This window comes from Gorilla gorilla, chromosome Y (assembly GCF_029281585.2).
Source record: "Gorilla gorilla gorilla isolate KB3781 chromosome Y, NHGRI_mGorGor1-v2.1_pri, whole genome shotgun sequence".
Classification (NCBI taxonomy): Eukaryota; Metazoa; Chordata; class Mammalia; order Primates; family Hominidae; genus Gorilla; species Gorilla gorilla.
Genome location: NC_073248.2, coordinates 20,504,240 through 20,525,676, shown reverse-complemented (window position 1 = coordinate 20,525,676; position 21,437 = coordinate 20,504,240). Strand labels below are relative to the sequence as shown.

The 21,437-nt window shown below is 40.3% G+C and overlaps 2 pseudogenes; one reads left to right on the top strand and one right to left on the bottom strand.

Moving 5' to 3' along the window:
• LOC134757947 (centriole and centriolar satellite protein OFD1-like) overlaps positions 1-21,437 on the bottom strand; it is a 318,779-nt pseudogene that overhangs the window by 56,368 nt on the left and 240,974 nt on the right.
• The window catches only part of LOC129530224 (centriole and centriolar satellite protein OFD1-like), a 31,950-nt pseudogene continuing 26,407 nt past the window's right edge, over positions 15,895-21,437 (top strand).

Below are 21,437 nucleotides of genomic sequence, written 5' to 3'. Positions count from 1 at the left end.
AAATAAAATTATTTTAAAAAATTGATGGCTTCCAATTAACCAACAGAAAACCTGTAGGAAGATATTTTGTACCTAACTGTTGTCTGTCCCCCTGACTCAAAGACCTGTGGGCTTATCATGTCTCACTATATCTATGTTCCATGATGCCAAGCTGTTGAATATCCATGGTACATTCCCAACTAGATTCTAGTCACCTATTTTTCCTACTCCTAATATTTCTTTTCAGAGATAATGATACTTGAGAAAATGATGCACACAGAATTTGAATTGGGGGAGAAATTTGAACATTCCTCTTTTGCTTTTTGGAAGCTCAAATCCTTATCTGCATTTTGCAAATAAATAGACACATACATCAATGGGGGCAGAATTAGAAACTACATAAATTGATTCACACAAGTATAGTCAACTGATTTCTTGTTTTTTACCAAGTTGCAAAGGCAATTCAGTAGAGATAAGGTAATCTTTTCAACAAATGGTGCTGGAACAATTGGATATTCATATGCAGAAAAATGAACCGTAGATCTAAATGTTAAATGCAAAACTATAAAACGTCCAAATGAAAACAGTAGAAAGTCTATGTGATCTTGGGTTTTGTGATGAGCTGCAACACCAAAAGTGAGATATATCAAACCAAAAATAGACGAGTTAGCCTTTATTGAAATTAAAAACCTCTCCGTGAAAGACACCGTAAAGAGAATGAAAAGACCCAGTGTCAAAGCCCATAGAGTTTACACCACCAAGAGTGAATGTTATTGTTATTGTTTGCAAATTTAGGTCAGGTGATCCCAGGATGAAACACAGACTGTGATAAAACAATCTAACTGTAATCCCCACACTGGAAGGGGTAGGGATGCAGAAAAGGTGCTGATCTGACTAATGTTTTTAGTTCCAATAAACTAAAAATGTCTTACATAATTTATGCTTGTTGTTTAAAACAAAGTTTCAAACTGTTGGGAACAAGCCCCCCAAAATCTGGCCATAAACTGGCCCCCAAACTGGCCATAAACAAAATTTCTGCAGCACTGTCACATGTTCATGATGGCCATAATGCCCACACTGGAAGGTTGCGGGTTTACTGGAATGAGGGTAAGGAACACCTGGCCCACCCAGGGTGGAAAACCGCTTAAAGGCATTCTTAAGCCACAAACAATAGCATGAGCGATCTGAGCCTTGAGGACATGCTCCTGCTGCAGTTAACTTACCCAACCTATTCCTTTAATTTGGCACACCCCTTCATTTCCCATATGAGATACTTTTAGTAAATTTGATATCAATAGAAACAATGCTAATGACTGGCTTGCTGTTAATAAATACGTGGGTAAATCTCTGTTTGTGGCTCTCAGCTCTGAAGACTGTGAGACCCCTGATTTCCCACTTCACAGCTCTATATTTCTCTGTGTGTCTTTAATTCCTCTAGTGCTGCTGGGTTAGGGTCTCCCTGACCCAGCTGGTCTTGGCAAGTGGCGTCCATCAGCGGGGGGGCTCAAATCCAGGTTGAAGGGTCACTGGAGCAATCGTTGGAGAACGTGAAACTAGCTGGAAGACACTTGAGTACTCTTAAAGCAATCCCCATGGTGAGTAAGAAGGGGAGCTCAGAAGCATCAAGGTAACAATGGGAAAAGTGTGGGCTGTGGTTCATTCCACGCTGGAACTTTTTCACACTGGTAATGGGGAGGAAGGAGAATATAACAAAGTAACAGAAGAGGTTAGAGAACATGTTTACTTACCAGCTAAAGCTAAAGTGGCAAAGGAGGGAGAGGTTCCTCCCTACCCTACTCCACCCCCTCATTATTATTTTGAAGAAAATGACCCTCCAGATCTTTCTTTTCCAGAGGGCACTGGGTGAAAAGTAGTTGTCCCAGTAACTGTTCGAGTAGCACCTAGACTGACCGCTCTCAGTACTATTCAGGCAGGAATTCAGCAAGCTATACAAGAGGGTGATTTAGATGCTTGGCAGTTCCCTGTTAGAATATACCCCCTAGATCAACAGGAAACATTATAGCTACATTTGAGCCTTTTCCTTTTAAATTTGGGAAAGCACATTTGGTTGAGTATAACAAGGCCCGTGACGGTATCAGAGGTAATCTGCATAAAGCTACTCTGCTAACACAGGCAATGGCAGTACTGAGAGTGCACAAAGGAAATACTCCATTTCCTGGAGATTGTTTTAACTGTGGGAAGCATGGTCATACAAAAAAGCATGTAGAAAAAATCAGCGAGTCAGGCCACCAGACACGGGAAAAAAGAAAATTGCTCAGCCTGAAATATGTCCAAAATGTAAAAAAGGAAAACATTGGGCTAATCAGTGTCACTCTAAGTTTGATAAAGAAGGGAACTGGACTTCAGGAAATGCCATGAGGGGCCTGTCCCAGGCTCCATTCTAAACTGGGGCATTTCCAGCTCAGGCCATTTCCTCACCCCTGTACAATGTCTGTCCCCCACCACAGCTGGTAGTGCCACTGTAGAATTATGCTGGACAAAAGCTGTGAGCCTTCTGCCTGGGGAACCCCCACAAAAGGTTCCAACAGGAGTCTGTGGACCCTTTCCAGCAGGGACAATAGGATTACTTTTAGGAAGGTCTAGTTCACGTTTAAAAAGGGTACAAATACATGCAGGTGTCATTGATTCAGATTACAATTGCGCAATTCAAATTGTTGTATCTACTTCTGTTCCCTGGAAAGCAGAGCCAGGAGAGCACATAGCACAGTTCCTGATTGTGCTGTATGTGGGAATGGGAAAAGGGGAAATTAAATGAACAGGAGGATTTGGCAGCACAAATAAACAACACAAAGCAGCTTATTGGGTAAATCAAATTACTGATAAACATCCTACCTGTGAAATAACTATTCAGGGAAAGAAATTTAAAGGCTAGGTAGATACAGGAGCAGACATTTCCATCATTTCTCTACAACACTGGCTGTCCCTGTGGCCAATTCAAACCACTCAACTTAACATAGTTGGAGTTGGTAAAGCTGCTGAAATATATCAAAGTAGCTATATTTTGCATTGTGAAGGGCCCGATGGACAACCTGGGACTCTTCAACCAATTGTAACTTCTGTACCTATTAATTTATGGGGAAGAGATTTATTGCAACAATGGGGAGCACAAATTCTAATTACAGAACAATAATATAGCCCTCAAAGTCAACATATGATGCATGAAATGGGGCATGTCCCTGGTATGGGACTAGAAAAAAGATTTGCAAGGTTTCACAGAACCACTTCAAGCAGAAAGACAAAATTCCTGCCAAAGATTAGGATATCATTTTTGATGGTGGCCATTGTTAAGCCTCCAGAACCTATACCTTTAAAATGGTTAACAGATAAGCCATTTTGGATAGAACATTGGCCACTAAGTAAAGACAAACTGGAGGCTTTAGAGAAATTAGTTACTGAACAATTAGAAAATGGACACATAGCTCCAACATTTTCCCCTTGGAATTCTCCAGTTTTTGTAATTAAGAAAAAATCAGGTAAATGGAGAATGTTAACTGACTTAAGAGCCATCCATTCAGTTATACAACCTATGAGAGCATTACAACCAGAATTGCCTTCTCCTGCTATAATTCCAGAAAATTGGGCTTTAATAGTCATAGATTTAAAAGACTGTTTCTTTGCTATCCCCTTAGCTGAGCAAGACTGTAAACAGTTTGCATTTACAATTCCTGTGGTAAACAACCTGCACCCTGCTAAGCATTTTCATGGTTTTACAGATGGTCTGGTAATGGTAAAGCTTCTTATTCTGGATCAAAAGGTAAAGTTTTCCAGACGCCCTATACTTCAGCTCAAAAAGTGGAGCTTGTAGCTGTAATTGAGATATTGACTGCTTTTGATATGCCTATTAACATGATTTCTGATTCTTCATACATGGTTCATTCCACACAGTTAATTGAAAATGCTCAGTTACGATTTCATACAGATGAACAACTGATGGCTTTATTTACCCAATTGCAGACAGCAGTTAGAAGTAGAGTGCACCCTTTTTACATCACTGACATTAGGGCTCATACACCTCTTCCAGGACCTTTGACTGAAGGGAATCAAATGGCTGATTGCCTAGCTGCTCATGCAATATCTAATGCTAGACACTTTCACAATTTAACCCATGTTAATGCCTCTGGTCTCAAATGCAGATACAGCATTACCTGGAACAAAGCTAACGCTATTATCCAGCGATGCCCAGTTTGCCAAATGGTACACTCCTCATCTTTTACAGGAGGAGTTAATCCTTGAGGACTGGCACCTAACCCTGCTTGGCAAGTGGATGTCACATATGTTCCCTCATTTGGGAGACTAGCTTATGCACATGTATGTGTGGACACCTTTTCTCACTCTGTCTGGGCTACATGACAAGCAGGAGAGCCTTCGGCCTCTGTTAAACGTCATCTTTTGCAGTGTTTTGCGGTGATGGGCGTTCCAACTTCTATTAAAATAGATAATGCCCCAGGCTATACTAGCCAAGCTCTAGCTACATTTTTCTCTATGTGGAATATTAAACACATTACTGGTATCCCATACAATTCTCAAGGACAAGCCATAGTGGAAAGAATAAATCTTTCCCTAAAACAGAAGTTGCAAAAGCAGGAAGGGGGAAATAGAGAATATGGAACCACACAGATGCAACTGAGTCTAGCATTATTAACTTTAAATTTTTTGAGCCTGCCCAAAGGCCAGATGTTAGCAGGTGACATCATCTACAGAAACCAGCTGCAATGACAGAGGCAGAACAATCGGTTTGGTGGAGAGATCTGATAACAAAAAGTTGGGAAATAGGTAAAATAGTAACTTGGGGTAGACGTTATGCTTGTGTTTCTCCAGGCCAAAATCAACAGCTGATTTGGATACCATCAAGACACCTGAAAGCTTATCATGAGCCAGGTGCTGAGGAAAAGACTATGGGAGGATCCTGAGGATCCTCTGGGTGCAGCCATGTCGAGGCTGATGCCGAGGAGGACCCCAACCCATCACAAGCAACACCCATTGAACACAGCAACCCAGCTGGGGATAGATCAAGAAGCTGTCACCAATGGTGGAAGAAAACCTGAGGACAGCCAGTCACGATGAGTAATTTAGTGGTGGCTATGATAGCAATGATCACCATTGCCGTGAGTATTCCTTCAACAAGGGCTGACACAGAGAACAATTATACTTATTGGACATATTTGTCAATCTTGGCTGGCAATAATGCCTCGATATAATCACTCTATGACACAGTTACAGATGCTTTCTGATCTCCGTATTTACCATAATAAATCTGCTCCTATAATTGAGGCACACAGCCTTGAAAAACCTATTTGTAAACAAAATAGAACCTGGCCAAAAATAATGCATGTACTTGTTTGGGAAGATTGCTTTGCAGAACAGGCAGAGGTGCTGCACAATGATTCCTATGGAATCATTATTAATTGGTCCCCAAGGGGATGTTTAGCTTAATTGCACCTCTCAGTCTGTGTGCCACACTATGTTCAGCTGATCTGAATAAAATGGTCAGATGGTAGAAATGATAAGAAGTATGGCAAGAGTTTCTATTATCTGGAATTATGGTGGTATAGTGGCACCTCAACCTCAAATGATATGGCCGGTTGCAGAAGCTAAACATAAGGATTTGTGGAAACTATTAATAGCTCTTAATAAGATCAAAATTTAGGAAAGAATAAAAAAGCCTCCAGAGGGACACTCTACAAACTTGTTTTTGGATATTGCATAATTAAAGGAACAAATATTTAAAGCATCCCAGGCACACCTGACCTTAATGTCAGGAACTGGAACACTTATAGTAGCTGCAGACAAATTAGCAGCTAGTAACCCATTAAAATTGATAAAGAAAGAAAACTTGGGAGCTCTGTAATTTCAATGATGATTGTGCTTTTAATCTGTGTTGTATAGTCTGCAGATGTGGATCCTGACCCCTGCAAGAAGTGGCTCACCGTGACAAAGTTGCCTTTGCTTTTATCGATTTGCAAATCAAGCAAGGGGGACATGTTGGGAACAAGCCCCCCAAAATCTGGGCATGAACTGGCCCCCAAACTGGCCATAAACAAAATTTCTGCAGCACCGCGACATGTTCATGATGGCCATAATGCCCACGCCAGATGGTTGTGGGTTACCAGAATGAGGGCAAGGAACACCTGGCCCACCCAGGGCAGAAAACTGCTTAAAGGCATTCTTAAGCCACAAACAATAGCATGAGCAATCTGTGCCTTAAGGACGTGCTCCTGCTGCAGTTACCTAGCCCCACCTATTTATTCCTTTAATTTGGCCCATCCCATAGTTTCCCATAAGGGATACTTTTAGTTAATTTAATATCTATAGAAACAATGCTAATGACTGGCTTGCTGTTAATAAATACGTGGGTAAATCTCTGTTTGAGGCTCTCAGCTCTGAAAGCTGTGAGGCCCCTGATTTCCCACCTCACACCTCTATATTTCTGTGTGTGGGTCTTTAATTCCTCTAGCGCCACTGGGTTAGGGTCTCCCCAACCGAGCTGGTCTCAACACAAACTGTTCAGAAAGATATACAGTGTAGCAATTCTGCTCTGTTCTCTAATCTCACACTCCACTGATAACTAGAATTAACATTTTTGTTTCTCAGTTATCTTTGTAGAATTGTTTGAGTTTAAAGCTCTGTGTACTTGTAATTAAAACACACAATCAATTGAGATGTTATTGTAGATACTGCATGTAATGTGCTTTTTTTATTGAGCAATATATCTTTCCGTAGATTATTTTTAAAAGAATGTATTTAACTCACTGATGATGGAGATTTAGGTGTTTTATTGTTTGCTTTTGGCCATTAGAGGCAACATTTTTTTGTGCAGTGTGGACCATTTGTGCCCTGGTGAAAGTACAGTTGTGTAAATTCCTAGAAGTGGAATGAGTATATTAAAGGCACCTGCTCCTTGAATATATGTAAGCACTGACAAATTTCTTTCCAAAGTGAATGAGCATACCTATATAGCCACTCCCTTGCCAACATTAGCGTTATCAAAGTTTTAATCTTAGTGGTGTCATAGGGGAAAGAATGGTTTATCTGTTATATTAATTTGCATTTATAATTTTGTTCTGGTTTATTCAACATATAAAAATTTTGTTCATATTTGTTTAATATTTTGTTGATCTTTGTGTGACATTTTATTTTTGGCTGCAAAGTATCCATGTTTTTTCCCATTTTTCTTTTTTTTTAACTGATTTTTAAGAGCTTGTTGAAATTTTGAAAATGTCTTCACTTTAGTCCTGATTATGGTATGGCTCTGAAGAGTGGAGGAACACCAGGGCTTTTGTCTCATGTGAACTGGATAAAATGACATGAACACACATGGAGTTTTAAGGAAGAGAGTAAAATAGACAAGAAAGAAGGAAAAAGCTCCCCTGTACTGAGACAGAGGGAGAGGGACTCCAAAGCCAAATGAGGAAACCCCAAGTGCTGGGGAAATCAGCCAGTTATATGCGGAGGCTGGAGGAGATCATGTCTGATTTGCATAGTCTCAGGGGATTGGTTTGACCAGGCATGTCACTCACATAACCGTTGAAAAACCTGGCCCTCCTACCCTAGCCTTTTAATATGAAAATGCAGGGCACCATCCTACACACGTGGGGATGTATGGGGGCAGCCATGCTGCTAGGGGCATGTGAAGGCAAGGTTAAAGAGAAGAAGGCAGGAACTGCAATGCTTGCGTGGACCCAGTTTCTTGTGGCCAACATTTGCATATCAAAGTTTGCCTGCTGTATCTAAGAGCCAGAGATTTCCTGTGAACAAGAAACATTTCTGGAGCTGCTTTAAAAGAGAAAAACTTTCAAAGGGCCGCTTTTCCTCTCTATCTCCTTAAAATAATTTATTAATAACTCCTTTAACATTCCATCTCTCCCCTTCATCAGAAGTCACCTTAACTGATGTTAGAGGGTTTTGGGCAATGACTCTTTCTGGATGCTTCGTGTTGAAAGGCACATCAAATAGGGAACAGCAGTGAATATTCCTTTTGGGGTCAATCTAAGGGTCCTTGTGGTTCAGTTTGCAGCACTTTGTAGGTTTGATGGCTTCTACACAAGAAAAAAAAAACCATTTGAGTTATGGTTTTGAGTATACAAAATTCAAATATTAGCACAAGACATATAAGCAAGAGAGGGCTTAACACAGGGATTAACCAATTTTATAAAGAATACTGGAGTTCACTAAAGAGGGATTGTAGTTACCAGGGGCTGAAGACTGTATTTTTTCTGAGCCTGTCAATAATTTTGATTTGATCTTTCAGTACTGGTAGATTTCCCACTGCTTGAGTAGAGGTGTTAGTCTAAGATACAGAATTTCCCTTTGGGTGTCTAGGAAGTTTCTTTGTTTTATTTTCCCAAACAAAGAAACCTCTGAGTTATGGGCACCCTACTCAGTTTGATTACCTGTCAGAATTTGCAGGATAGTTTCCCAGAACTAGCATATTGATCCAGATATTTACATTACCTATCCTTTTTCTTTTCCCCAAGCTGCAGGAGATTTCCACTTGATTCACAGGAATGAGCACGGTTAGTCTAAAAGGTAGACAAAAAGCTTAAAAACTATTAAGGGGACTAGGATTTAATGACAAATGTGTGACAAACTTTGGAGCACAATTTCTCTCTTCAGTCCTCATTTTTGGTTAAAAAAAAAGAAAAGAAATTATAGAACCGTGTGTGTTTTTTTGTAATAGAAACTTTCATCTTATATTTGCACAGATTACTTGCATTAAGTTCAGCAAGAATGGTTTTTTTTATAGGCCTATGGGATTAGCTTTGATGAGACTCTGTTGTGGAAAGAATTTCAGATAAAACCCTTAAAGCTGAGTCAAGCCATGGTTTCTATTCTCAAATGCCTGTAAGCTGGTAAGTTGGGTGATCCTCCCTTCTTGAGGTCCCAGATAAAGTTGGAGCTCCCAGACCTTGTGGAAAGTGCCATTCTTTACTGACCACAGGTCAGGAACACTGTGCAGGGACAGGGTAGGCAAGGTGTGGGACCAGTTTTCCTGAAGGGGTTTTATTGCCTCTGCCTGCCAAGCTTGATTCCTTAAAAAGAAACACATTCTTTCAGTCAAAGCCTTTGTCAAGTAATCCGTTTTTCCAATTGTATGCTGTTGAGAAAGTCAATGGATTCTTATTGCACTGATGCAAACAACTATCTTGCCATAAGTTAAGAGTACTGGCAGTTTAAAACAAACATGCTCCCAATTTTGTTCACAGGAGAATACTTACTCAATTTATCAAGGCCATAAATAGTTAAAAATAAGTTTTCTTGACTCTGAAAGACAAAACAAGGATCAGCAATATTCCAAACAAAAGTTAAAAAGGCTGCTTTAACTTTCTGAGTGCAGTCCAGTTAGTTAACTCTTCTTTCACCTGATATTTGTGAACATGTCAGATCTTCTTGAGTTCCGTACGTTCTTCTGTATCCCAATGTTACAATCATTAAAGCTATTAAAAACCTGCATTACAGAACACCTATTAAAATCCTTAATATCGCATAATTATAAACCATCTTTTCAGAAGGAACAAAGCAGACAACTGTTGTCTGCAAATGAAAAAATTTCCAGGATAGTTACAGTTAAAAACATGACTGACAAGTTTATTTGTCTCCGTGGTTCACAATAACTTTACCCTTAATTATGATTGACAGCATATACTTAGACATTAGAATTTTAGAAATCCCACACAATTTTGGAACATCTATTAAGTATTATTCACCAAACATAACTCAAAGAAAATTGGACATCATTTTGGCAATCCCATGTGACTAAAAATGTCGTGTATATGTCTTTTCTGAATGTTTTGGAAGCCCGTCTAAACCACCCAGAAAACGAGGCATTAGGAAGGACAATTTTGAAACTTGAATTATGCTTTTGTGATGCCTGTTAAATGTGACAGGTTTAGAACACTCGATTTTATGAAATAGAAATTCAGATTGCCATAAATTACTTGTTTTGCCAAAATGATGGCTCAAAAGGCAAAAACCATTTTTATTCGTTTTTACTTTGACATGACACGTCTTTTGGCTCTGACATCCTGTTCAAAGCCAAATTTTACCCTTGCGTTACTTGGTTAATGTTAACCCCAATTTGTTTAAATGAAACCTTATAGATCATTTCATTTAATCTCAACCAAGTTGACCATGAGGTGAAATATTTACAAACATTTTGAAACCCTTTTACTAAAGGGCAGGTTAGTTTCTTAAGAACTCTTTCGTGTGCTTCTATTTCAACGCTCAAGTTATAAAAAAAAAAGAGCATAGAATAACCTTTTGAATTTAGTTAGTGTCCACTGTTGACATTTAGCAACTTTCATTTTGGGTGGAAACCCTGGATAATAAGCAACTTTACTTATAATACAAGGTGTGGATTCTTGAACCCAGACAGAAGTGCAGATAAAGTGTGAGTTTTCAGCATCTATCTCCATGTATCCAAGGTTTTACCAACCTGCAAAGCAGGCAAGAAACAACCTTGGAACATTTAGCAAACCTGGTGTCTAAATTGTATGATTTAGACGACCTATTTTCATTTTGATGACACTTGCATTTTACAAGTAATACTTAAGACTATATTTCTTAAACTCACATGAACTAAAACATATTTAAGTGCTTACTTTTCTTTAAGACAATTAATTAGAGCTTGTTTTTATAGCTATATGCACACCACAAACAGGACATTCAGATATTTTTTATGTGGCAGTTTCTTAATAGGATTATTGGCTTCCGGTTGCACCCTTGGAGAAACAGGGTCATTAGCATGCATTTTTAGTGTCTAATAAGCAGACACAGCTGAAGGCAATTAGCCCACCCCCTTGGAACTCTTTTCCTTAGTGGTGGTGGGGGGGGGGGGGTTGAGGGTGTTTCTCTATGTTTTAGGTAGACAAGAGCATGCTTCTCTGATTTATAACTACTATAAGCCATTTCATACAGTGCCTTTTCTACCTAGTTATTACACACCAAAGCTCCTTCACAGGGCAAAGTAACTTGATACCAGCAAGACCCACAAGGGTGAATAACACAATACACAAGAATACAAAGCCTTTAGTTTTGAGAGGAAACTATCTGCTTTCAATTTTGGGGGTTTCATGAGGAAAACATGGGTGTTTTGTTTTGTTTTGTGTGCATGCATGTGTTTTCCCCATATGGTAAGACAAAAAATGGAGAAAAATAATTCAGTCAACTGAGAAGAAAAGAGCCTTATTTTCCCCAGACATTTTAAAAAATATGTCAATAACTCGAATATCTAATTTTAATTAAGCTGAACACTTTCAAAGAATATTCTTTAAAAATTTCTTTTTTTACTTGACTTTAGCCATGCCAAGCAGTTAAGAATTTTGAACTTTACAAAATGTAACCTCATAGATAAAACCAACCTAGGTTATGACTTAACTGCGAGTGTCCAAGGTATTTTCAGAGGAATAATAGTCAGCTTTTGAATCTTTCTTTGCAAAATTGTGACAGAGACAGTGAAAGAGAATTGACCGGAACAAATCTATTTCATTTCCGGCCCCCAAGCTGTCTTTGCTAATCGCTGGGCTTAGGCTGAACCAACTTTAGGAGGAGCCTGGTTTACAGTCTACAGTCTAAAACAAAGATGATAACAGCTGCTTCCCAAGATATACTTTCCTCTTGCCTAGAAACCAGAACAGCAAGCTAGCCACAAGCTTAGGGACCATGGCCCAGGTGTCAGGGAGCCAGAGGCCACGTGGTTTTAACGTTCCCTAAACTGCTCTCAAGATCAGTGCTTAAGATATTTTGTAAACCCTGCCCTTGATGGATCAGCTGGGACCACCCAGATTGAATAACTGGCTTATCAGATTTTGTGGCCCTCACCCATGAACTGACTTAGTGGAAGAAGAAAGCCACCTTTGTAAAATGGCAGAGACTAAAACAAAGTATTGCCACATGGTTACAGGTTATGTTCCCAAGGACATGGAACAAGATGTGGGATTGTAGCCCAGTTTTTTACTGTCCATTCAGTTGGTTTGGCTTGAACAGCAGGCTTCCGGGTTCCTGGGGCTTCACCCTGAGTTAAGACACCCCTTTGTTGACAGAACTAAACAGAAGGACATGCAACACACACAAATTGTCTACAACTTAAGGCCGACCTCACAAATCTTTTTTTATTTATAAATTTACATCGAATATAAACAATAATCCTTATTTCCTTTTTTGCTACTTTGTACAGGGAGAGAGAAGCCAAAAGCCCAACTGGTAAGAAATTTTTACCCTGTTCCCAGCATTTCGGGCTTCTAAGTTTCCTTTCTTCTAGCTGAACTCTAAGCCAAGCATTTTAAGGTATGGAAACTTAACTTTTCCCAGGTTGGACGAACGTTACAAAAGAGAGAGAAGCCATTTTAAATCACCAAAAAAGGAAAAACACTAGAGAAAGGAGTTCCGATTAGGGTTTTCAAGAGGTATTGCCCCTTTCCCTATTGGGAATGGTATTTCCCCTATTTCCTTGCCTACCCTACTTTCTCTTTTCCCTTTTAGCCTCCTATAGAAGATACATTGCTCATCTCCACAGTTTTCTTTTGCTTGCAGAGCTGTCTGTTTTCACCAAAGTTAGGGTTTAGCTTAGGAGCAGAAAAACATTCCTTCATAAGAGATCAAATACATAAGTTAAATTTTGGAAAGCTTCTATGTGCCTATCAGGACCATCAGAAAGTTGGCATAACCCTCCCTTTACTTTCCAAAGTTCCTCCAATGAGAAGAGAATTTGAAGGGGTCCCAAAAAAGGGAATCCTCACATGGTTCCCCTGAAACTTGCTTCTTTAATTTTGGGGAATTTTTGTCTTTCGGCCTACCTGACATGATTGCTAAATGGGCTGGATTATTTTGCAACACTTACAAAGGTGTGGTAAGAAGGCCACGGCATTGTGCAAAAGTAAATAAGAAAGTTTTTCTTCAAAGCTTCAGGGTTGAAGGAGTGCCAGTGCTTTAAAATACTCTCAGCCAGGTGCGGTGATTCATGCCTGTAATCCCATCACTTTGGGAGGCTGTGGCCAGCAGATTATGAGGTCAGGAGTTTGAGACTAGATTGACCAAATGGTGAAACCGCGTCTCTACTAAAAATACTAAAACTAGCCAGGTGTGGTGGTGCATGCCAGTAGATCCAGCTTCTCATGAGGCTGAGGCACAAGAATCGCTTGACCCCAAGAGTCAGAGTTTCCAGTGAGCTGAGAATTCACCAATGCACTCCAGCCTGGGTGACAGAGTGAGACTCTGTCTCACACCCCATACACACACACACACACACTCTCTCTCTCTCTCTCTCTCTCTCCTCTCTCTCTCTCTCTATAAATATATATATGCTGATATATAGAAATATACATATATGTATAGGTATATAAATATACATATATGTGGGTATGTGTGTGTATATATATATATATATATATATATGTAGATATATATATTTTTTTTACAAGGCAGTGGATGTTAAAGATGATCTGTTACCAATCTAGAAAAGAGGTAAGAATAAAGGCACTTGTTTAGTCTCTTTCCTTTCAGTATGTTAACCAGAATGGAGAATAGTACAGTAGGGGGCGTTCTGTAACTATTTTTTTCTTTGCTCCTGAATTTCAGCACCCATTTAAATGTGACACCAATGACGGCAGTCATGAAACTTTAAGCCATAGCCCCAGAGAAACTAAAGTTTTAGGTCTTAGTTATGTCTTCCACAAGCAGTCTTACCACTCTGTCCTTTATTTCCCTTTTATTTGTTAGGCTTGTGTTGTCTGTATGCCTTTCTTAAAAAATAGATTTCAGGAAAAACCATGCAATTAGGCAAGACCCCTGTAAGGGGAGTGTCTGCTAGATAAAACTCTATATTCTGCTGTTATGGCCAGTACTAAAGCATTTATCCATAGTGAAATGGTTCCCATTAACTTCTGGACTTAAAGTCCTCTTACTAATTAAGTATTGTCTTAACAGGAGAGAGAATAGATGCTTTAAAGGAACATAGGAACCAAGTGGTGGATGATTTTCCTGCCAGTGGGACTCTATAGAGACTGAAATTTGGCTACAGAAAACACCTTACTCCTAATTGCTAAAGGCAGAAACTGCCCATCCCAGAAGAGGCCTAGAGCCTGATTTGTAAAAGTATAAAAGAAAGCTTTGGACGTGTACTGAAAAAAAGAGGAAAGAAGTGTGCTTCTTAGAGGATTTCCATTTTCAATAGGTGGAGGTGTTGGCTTAGAAATGTTATGCACTCACCAGAGAAGTGGTAGCAAGTAACCTCACCACAGAGGAAAAGGCGGAAAGCTCTGTTCCTAGACTGACTGTAACAATCCCCGCCCATTTCGTGCAGAGAAGGAGTAAGAGGCTGGAGATGGAGAAGAAGAGTTTTGCAAAAGGATAGTTAAGGATTCTCTGCAAACACCCTGAATGGGCTGTTGAGCTGCATACAGACCATAGGCCTCTGAATCATGTCAGGGCTACACTGGCCAGAAACTGAATACCCACGTGTAATGTGCTGTTCTCCATGTTCTCCCCAGCAAGCCTCACATCCATGTTTTTATTATGGCAGTCGATGCTAAGCATACATTCTAGGCTGATGGATTCCCATTGATTTATTGGATTTATTTTTAATATAGAGGCTAAGAGCACCTCAGAATGATAGAACGGGTTTTAAGCTTGCTTGCATACTCACCACTCTGACGGAGACTGTACCTTGGATTCCCAGCCAATACACCAAAATGATTCAGCTCTGATGAGTGGAGAAACAATAGGGCTTTTGTATCCTGCTAATTGGGTAGAACCACACGGACACACGTGCGGTGGTTTTAAGGAGCAGAGAGTTTAATAGGAAAGAAAGACGGAAGAAGAAAGAAGGGAGAAGCTTCCAGTACAAAGAGAGAGGGAAGAAGGGGCTCCAAAGCCGAGAGAGGAAACCCCAATTGAGGCAGAAGCCAGCCAGTTACCTGAGGAGGCTGGAGGAGGTGGTGCCTGATTTGCATAGGTTCAGGGGATTGGTTTGACCAGGGATGTCACTCACATAGCCCCTAAAAACTGGCCCTCCCGCCCTAGAATTTTAATATGCAGATGTGGGGTGCCACGATGTTCTGCATACGTGGGGATATGTAAAGGTGGCCATGTGGCCAGGCGCATGTGGGGGCAAGGTCAAGGAGAAGAGGGCGGGAAGCCATGTTTGGGTGGAGTCAGTTTCTAATGGCGGGCATTTGTGTCACAGTTTGCGGGCCAGGCTCTAAGAGCCAGTGGTTTCCTGCTAGACAAGAAACTTTCCTGGAGCTGCTTTAAATGAGACAAAACCATTCCAAGTACCCCTGGTTTTCTCTATCTGCTTAAAATGACTTCTTAATAACTCCTGTAACACTTATGACTCCATATTATTGCAGTGTATTTTTTATTTTATACCACATGTAAAATTTCAATTTTTATGTTGTTAAATTGATGAATATTGATCATTATTCCTGTCACGTTTTGTAGCATGCTTGGAAAGGCCTTTCTTCAGATTTATTCTTAGAAGCTATGACTGGGCACAGTGGCTCATGCTTGTGATCCCAGCACTTTGTGAGGCTCAGGCAGTAGGATCACTTGAGATCATGAGTTTGAGACCAGCGTCGGCAACATAGGAAGACCCTGTCTCTACAAAAATTAAAATTAGCTTCACATGGTGGGTAGTGATAGGTGCCTCTAATCCCAGCTACTTGGGAGACTGGAAATTGAGGATTGCTTGAGCCCAAGGGTTCGAGGCTTTAGCGAGCCGTGATTACACTGCTGCACTCCAGCCTTTGTAACAGAGCAAGACTCTGTCCCTACAAAAATAAAGATATATGATGTATAAAATGATATTGTCATAAGACTAAGATTGTGTAAACAGTGACTGAGCAGTGGCTGAAAGCTCTGAAAGAAAAACTGAATGCATTGTGTTTTTTAGGCTTTTGTATGCATTTATTACAAGAATTGGCAGAATATCATCAAGCTGAAAAGAACTGTAACATGGAAACAGAGACAACTTCGATGTTTATCAGAGATTCTCTAGGTAATTATAGTCTTCTTTCTTAATTTCAGTTGTGTTGTTTTCATTTTGAATGAAGGAAGTTACCTGATTTACCAAATTGTGTGGTTCCTTCTTGAACTAGAGGGATGCAACCTGCAGGCAACAAGTGAATTTATTTTTTCTGGAATCATCCTGGGGGCCCAGGAAGTGCTCTCCAGTGTCATTTCCTGGCCTCATGCATGCCAGGGCTACACTGGCCAAAGCATGCAGGGATTCAAAGGCCCATAATCTTCCTTGTTTGTTTAGTTTTACCTCCCTTAACTGGGAGGTCCTTCCTCATGTCTTGTCTTAACTTTGCAGCCACCAAGGTTGAAGATTATAGGCTATTTGTTTTGCAGAGAAGTAGAGAAGTCATTGGCTCATCACTTCATTTTATAGTTGAGGAAATTGAGGTGCTCAGAGGGAGAGCAAATTGAAAACATTCAACCTGCCTCAGAGCAGCTAGTGAAGTCCAAATTCTCCCAACCATGATCTGGAGCTTTTTGTACTACATAGCCGTTCGACAATACCATCCTGACCTTCAGTTTTGTGCTCATTAGAGATGGGAGACAGCTGTTTAAACTCATGTACTTAATGGATGTTTTGGCCTTCCTTATTCTTAAATAGTAACCGTAACATGGTAGAAGATAAATTCAAACATGTGTTCAACATAAAAAATACGAATGAGATATTTCACTTTGTTTTTCTTTTTTCCGGTTTCTTTTTTCTTTTTTTTTTTTTTTTTGCACTGAGTTTTGAAATCTCGTGTGTTTTTTACATTTAAGGATTTAAGGCACATCTCAGTTCAGACTGGTCACCGTTCCGGTGTCAATGGCCCCATGTGGCTAGAAAGTCCTGTATTGGACAACATTTGAAAAATACAGAAAACTAGATGGAAAAACATATCTAAAGTGATGCCTACCAGGGACAAACACTATCAATGTTATCGTCTACTTCTGCCAGGCTTTTTCCCTCTGGGCATACTTTTTTGGTGTGTATTACACATGGTCGAGATTGCACACTGGGTCCATATTTGCACTCTGCTGTGTGGTTGACTTTGATCCATAGTTGCTTTCAGGCCCACTCGACTAATGGAAGAAAGAGTCAGTAGGTCTCATTTTAGTCCTGGCTATGCGGTTATGTAATCACTTTTGTCAGCTATATCGGCATTTGTTCTTTACCTGCAAAGTAGAGGCATTGAAGTACATGATTTTGATTCTCTTAAAGTTATTGTTTAGAATCTGAAGTCAACTTTAAAGTCCAATAAAGAGCTCTCTTCCTCAGCACATAGTGCGCAGGAAGAGACTCCACTATTTTCTGACTTAAACGGTACTCTTGGATTTCTATTTCCTCCAACATTTTATGAGGAACATTTTCAAACATATAGAAAAGTTGAATCGATTCTGGCAAAGACTTATAAACCTCTCACCTTAATTCCACTATTACATTAGCATTATATATCCCTCATTACTTTTATGTGTTTATCCATACATCCATCTTTCTTTTTTGTGTATTTCAAAGTAAGTTGCAGACAGCCATGCTTTCCCCTAAGCATACTCTTTACTTTGGAAAAAGGGGCCTGGCCTCTTACACACCTGACCATGCTTCTATGTCATTTGACATGTCATTTTATAATAGCTGAGAAACTTCAGCTTATTGATGATCAGTTTGCAGATTGTTACCCTCAGCATATCAAGTGTGAGTCTTTTGAGATAAAGAGAAATGAATATGGGAGAGAAATGAAAGAGCAAGTTCAGGCAGAAATGTGTCAAAACGTAAGCTTTACCATGTTACTGTTAACAAAAGTGACATTTTTGTTTGTCTTCTGTGAGAAAGACACTTTTTGGGATGCCAGTTGAGTTGGTCTCCCCTGTGTGAGACACCCATGGGGAGCCATGGGCGTCCTCTGAGGAGAAAAGTCTCCTTATTGCCTTCATGTCTTTATGCCCAGAGAGCATAAACACTCAGCAGCATTCCACAGGTTGCTCAGGGACATAACACTCCCTGGAAGCAGTGGAGTATAATCAAACATCTTGGCTCCTCCTGAAACCTGCTCTTATCTGTTTCAGTCCCATTACATTAAATATCTTAAGTAGTTTAGACAAACGCCTTTGCTCAAGGAAATTCACAGAAACCGCCCCTGCTATTCATCTTATTGAATGATTCATGTGTTCTCCTTCACTAGTTAATCCTTTTCCTCATCCCTTCCTCCCGCTCCCGTCTGACCTAAGAACAAAGAGCTTGTAAGCCGATAAATTGGACGGAGCCTGAGAACTCTGGGCCGTGAGCAAGCCTCCGAGGCTCCAGTCCCCTGGACCCACCTTTTAAACACTCACTCTGTCTCTTTCTAATTCCTTTGCCTCAGCCAAACTAAGGGTACCTGCTGGTTGGTGTGGGGTGGTTTCCCCAGCCTCTGGTGCAGAACGCAGTGCTCCACATAATCTCTACAAATAACCCGGTGAATAAACACCAGAGAGTGGAAAGTGAAGCATGACTAAGGACGCCCCAGTATGTTTTCACTTCAAGCTCAATGGGTAAGTAGGGCACTCGGGAAATTCCAGGGTAACCTCGGGAAAATACGGGACAGGCAGAAAATAGGTTTGCTAATTACTTAAGCCTGGTGTGGCAGTTACTGTGCTGCAAGGGGTAATTGTGAGTACCCCAAATCTCACATCTTTGTTCCATCTCATAGAGAAGTTTTCTCATTGGTTCCCAGAATATGGAACCATGAATGTAAAAGACTGGGAGAAGGTTGGATCAGACTTAAAGCCAGCACAACAAGAAGGCCATGATATTCCCTTTTCCTCTTTGTCTGTGTGGTCAGCAATTAAAACTGCACTGGAGCCTTTCTGCACTGCCAGTGAGGAGGAGGAGTTTCGGGATAACAGAAAAGTTTAATAATCAGGAGTCTGATAGTCAGCAAAGTGAACCATCACAGTCTAGTTTGAAAAAAGAGGGAGAACTGGGAAGATATATATGCTAACCCCCAAAAACTTATGAAAGAAACAGTTCCACCTACTGCAGAAAGAGTGCCACCTACCACGCCTTTAGGGGAACGTCTGAAACAGCCACCCCTGCCTCAGCCTTATGAATTTTTGATACGGAAGGCTGCGACTTGGCTTGCCGCTCACATTGTCACATGCCGCACCATTAACTTTGGTGAAAGGAAGCTTCAGGCTCGCCCAACAGCCAATTATGGTGAGGGAAATGATCCAGGCTTGTCCACATGTTAATTATGGTAAAGGAACGCCATGAGCCAGCGAAAATACAAATTATGGCACAAAGACAATCCAGGCATCTATTCACCAGGCATGAGAAATGGGGGATTTGGATGCTTGGCAGTTTCCAGTAATTATTTTGCCAGCTGAGGAGCCTGGAGAACATGCTGAAGCATGCCGGGAGCCATTTCCTTTTGAAGTATTAAAGGACTTAAAGCAAGCAATTGGACAATATGGGCCAAATTCTCCTTGTGTTCATTTCTTCTTACAATCTGTGTCTTATAACTGGCATTTAATACCTATGGATTGGGAGTCATTAGCCCGATCCACCCTGTCCCCCTCTGAATTTCTCCAATTTAAACTGGGTGGATGGATGAAGCAACAAATCAGTCATGCAGAAATGCTCAAGCCCAGCCTGCTATTAGTATCACATCTGATCAATTGCTTAGAATCGGACAGGCATGGGGTACTGTAAATCAATAAATGGTAATGGGTGATGAGGCTGTTGATCAGCTCAGAACTATATGCCTAAGAGCCTGGGAAAAAATTCACGACCCTCCTGCTACTTATCATTCTTTTAGCTCAGTTCAACAGGTTCCAAAGGAACCTTATCCAGATTTTATCGCCCATTTGCAAGACGCGGCTCAAAAGACTATTTCAGATTCTCATGCCAGGAAAGTGATCGCTCAGTTGCTTGCTTATGAAAATGCTAATACAGAATGTCAGGCAGCAGTAAGACTTATTAAGGGAGAGGCAGATCAAAATTACACTTATTGGGCCTGCCTTCCTTTCCCACCACTGATTGGGCCAGTTACATGGTGAGACCCGCCCCCCCCCCCAGTGGAGGTTTATGTTAATGATAGCCCCTTGATGCCTGGACCAACAGATAACAAAGGTGCTACTCATCCAGAGGAGTCGGGAATATTAATGAATGTTTCCATTGGTTATCACTTTCCTCCCATCTGTCTGGGGCCAGCAGCAGGATGTTTAAATAATGATAAACAAATTTGGATGGTTTATGTCCCTAAACATAAGGGATCAAAAACCTCTATTCATGCAGTCAGCAGGGGAACATTTTAATCTTTGGACACTACTAAATTCCTTGAGCATGGCTATGTTATGACACATTGCCAGATTGATGAATTTAAACCTCATAAGAAGCCCTGCCCTAGGCAGACCACTAAGTGATCTGAAAAGGTAGAGGTTCTAACCTGGAAAGATTGTATTGCAAATTACTGTAAATAATTCCTATAAAATCATCATTGATTTGGTCTCTAGGAGACACTTTGCAGTAAATTTGCTGGACAGCGCAATGATTGTAGAGGGACTCCTTTTGCAAATGACTACCCAGATAATGCACCAAAATTATACAGAAGAATTGAAACAAATTACCCTATAGAGTGGGAGGAGAATGGTATGGCTCCTCCAAGCCCAAAAATGATTAATCCATTTATAAGTCCAGAACATCCAGAATTGTGGAAATTAATGATCGCTCAAACCCCAGTTTGGATTTGGAATGGAGAATGTAAAACCGAGACCCATAGTAAAAAAACAATGCTTTGATTTGTTGTAGCCGTTATCTGTAATTGGATGGTCCCATTGCACAGTTTTGTTAAAACTCCTTTTATGTTGGTAGTGGGAAAAACTAATATCCTACCTGACTCTCAAACCATATCATGTCTTAACTGTCATCTTTTTACCTGCATTAATTCTACCTTTAAAAAAGATAACAGCATTTTTACCGGTTGGGGCCTGAGAAGGAGTTTGGATACCTGTTTACCGAAGTAGACCTTGGGAGGTCTCTCCCTCCATACATATTATCACTGAAGTACTAAAAGGAATACTTAATAGATCAAAGAGATTCATATTTACTTTAATACCTGTGATCACGGGCCTTATTGCTGTCACAGCTACTGCTGCTGCTGCTGCTGATGTTCCTTTGCACTCTTCTATTCAAACTGCGGGCTTTGTGGATAGTTGGCAGAAAATTTCTTCTAAGCTTTGGAACTCCTGAAGCCAAATAGATAAAAAATTCACAAATCAAATTAATGATCTCCGTCAAACAGTAATTTAGATGGGAGATTGGATTATGAGCTGGGAGCATAGAATTCAAATTCAATGTGATTGGAATACTTCTGATTTTTGTATTACTCCTAGCTCTTATAATGCCACTGAACTTCGCTGGGAGATGACTAGATGTCACCAGAAGGAAAAGAACATAATTTAACACT